The sequence below is a fragment of the Capsicum annuum genome, chromosome 3, assembly GCF_002878395.1.
Source record: "Capsicum annuum cultivar UCD-10X-F1 chromosome 3, UCD10Xv1.1, whole genome shotgun sequence".
NCBI lineage: Eukaryota > Viridiplantae > Streptophyta > Magnoliopsida > Solanales > Solanaceae > Capsicum > Capsicum annuum.
Window position 1 is genome coordinate 5,063,456 of NC_061113.1, and position 3,114 is coordinate 5,066,569.

Here is a 3,114-nt window from a genome sequence, read left to right on the forward strand (position 1 = left end):
TATAAGACAGAATCTTGAATTTCTGACCATGCTACATAAATTATGACGGGATGAGTACTTATTGTATTTCAGTTTATGTGATATAGTTCAAATTTTGAATGTCAAATAAAGAAAAAAAAATTATCGCAGCTTATTCGTACATATCCTTTAGATATAAATTGAGACGGAAGAGTAATTATCTTAAAATTATAATTTTTTGTCTCTAATGTTCGATATTTATATTAAAGGTCGATTATTATACTATAATTTAGTTCTCATTTTATAAATTCAAACACAAAATTTCTAATTAAAAAACGAAAAAATATAATATCAGTATTTAAATTTCATGTCATCAGTATAATATTTTAATTTTAAAATTAAGTTTTGCATTTATAATTCGACAACTATTTGACTCAATCATCAAGCTAACTCGATTATATGTATGTTCAACATCAATTCAATGTTCAATAACTCAATTATTTAATATCAGAAGTTAATTTTTTTCGATCCCTGATATTTTATATTTATTTTCTATCAATCTGCTAGTTTTTGACGAGATTAAAATGAATTTTATTAATATTGAAATTAATGTAAATGTGTCAACAAAGACTGTTAATGATCAATAATGTGACTTCTTTAATATTAAATTTTATTTTTTCTATAGAAGTTATTTCAAGATTTATTTACTACTGATCTGATAATTCTTAAGAAGATTATGATGAATTTCGTCAAACTTTAAACCTAATATGAGCACATCAACAATCAATTTCGTCAAACTTTTATTTATAATCCTATGTAGTATCATGAAATATTAGAAGTTATTATTTCTTTATCAGAGTTATTTTATATTTATTTTCTAATGATTTAATCATTTTTTACAAGCCTATAATAGATCTTGTCAAACATTGAGGTCTACCTCATCATTTTTTTAATACCTTTAGCGGTTATGAGTTTACATCTATACTCCAATATATTTGGATATTTACATTAGATGTAACGATGATATCTTTCTATTTTTATCATATAAATATGCTATTTGTATTCATTTCGATTGTGATCATCGTAGCCTCCATATCAACACATATTCAGAAAAATAATTTATAAAATACTTATCCTATGAATAATCATATGGTCCCTATTAAGAGGTTCAGAATTCACTCTTTTATAATATTGTCAATATTTTTTTTTAGGGTAAAGCATGCATACTATTTAATTAAACCCACAGCCAACCCCTCACTGTGCAATAACTCGCAAATCACACAGGAGATGTAAACCGCACTAGATAAACCCCGTGCGATGAGCTCGATTGAAAAGATATTAGGAGTGGATCGAACCCGCGACCTCCGCTATGGGAAGTCCCCCTCAAACCAACTCAACCGCCCTCTTGAGGGCTTCAGCCTTCAAGGATAATGTTATTGTAAGTCTGATCATGAAGTACGACTTTTGAGTTTTGATAATACTATTCTATTAACTATCATATCGAAATATTGATATTATATTTTTATGTTTATATCATACTTTTATAAATCGAATCTAAATATTGAATTATTACAATTCCTAATAATTCCAGTGGTATTAAATTTTCACACTTCCACTAATTTCTTAAATATGATGTAATATAGTTAATAAATTGAATATGTGACCTTTTTTTTATTTTAAATTTGGGTGAAGGTGAATGAGAAATAGCAGAGAAAATTATATATGAGGAATCAAACTCTCATCAAATAAAACGTGTAGATTATTCGTATCACGTGAAAATTATATCAAAAAATTGGTAATTTTTACTATTGTTAATTTTTTGCATTAATGAATTTTTGTAAATTATCTCTATTTAAAAATTTGTAATAACATGTAATTGCAAATATTTATTTATAAAAGAAACACAGAGATATGCAATTTACTATTATGATGCCTTAGAATATATTCAATAGCTTCTTTATACATGAACGATGGTTGCTCATTTATTAGCTTATAACAATAACAATAATAATATATTCAATGTAATTCCACAAGTCGAGTTTGTGGAGAGTAAAGCGGAAGGAGATCTTATACAACCTTAGATCATTTGGTACACCATATGAAATAAGTAGAAACATCTCATTTGAGACTATTTTATCCACCCTTCACATGAGATAATAATCTTATCATTTTAATACAAATAGTGAGATAAAATAATTTCAAGATTAACTAATTAATACACTGTGTTAAACATGGTATCAAATTAATTCTAAATTTTATTTCAAAAATATTTTTCTTATTCAGTGTATCAAACGACCCTAGAAGCTTTCCACTTTACTTCCAAACACAGAAGAAATGATCGAACTTTACATCTACCTCATAGAAATAGAAAAATATACTCGATAAATCGTCCATTATTTAATAAAATTATACTTTAAGAATTGAAAAATATCAAAACATAATTTTGATTTAAATCAATTTAATTTCAAATCATTGTTCACAAGAACCTTAATACAAAGGGTTACAAATTATCGTCAAAATATCGTGATACGATATGAGATAGTAGCCGACATTTAAAGACTCGTCAAACAGTGCAAACATTGGATTCCTTTTTTTCACTTTGCCACGTGGATATTCATTTTCTATTTATTATTTATTTTTATTGCATTATTACTATTTCAATTTCTGCACGCTACTATCCACGCGCCTCTACCTTGCGTATGAACCAAACTATATGCATTTCACACCCCTAAAGTTCTTTGTATATTCTTTTCACCACCCTCTCTTTCTATTCATATTTACGGGTCGTTTGGTTTGAGGTATAAAAGATAAATAGTCTTGCAATAAAATAAAGAATTATTTTATTTCATGTTTTGACTAGTACCAAGATTATTTATCCCAATATTTATACCATACTGATGGGATAAGTTATCCCATATACATGATGGGATAACTAATTTCGGGATAACGTACTCTTTCCCAACCAAACGAATCCTTAGTGTCAGCCAGCAACAACAAAAAAAAAAGAATAATATTAAGTAGGGTGAAAAAATTAGTCCATAAAAATTTGGTTTGTTTAATTTATTTAATTTTGGACAGAACAACTAAGGGAAGTGATTAAATAGGATCTGATTCATCTTGACCTTATTGAGGACATGATATTAGATAGGAGAGTTT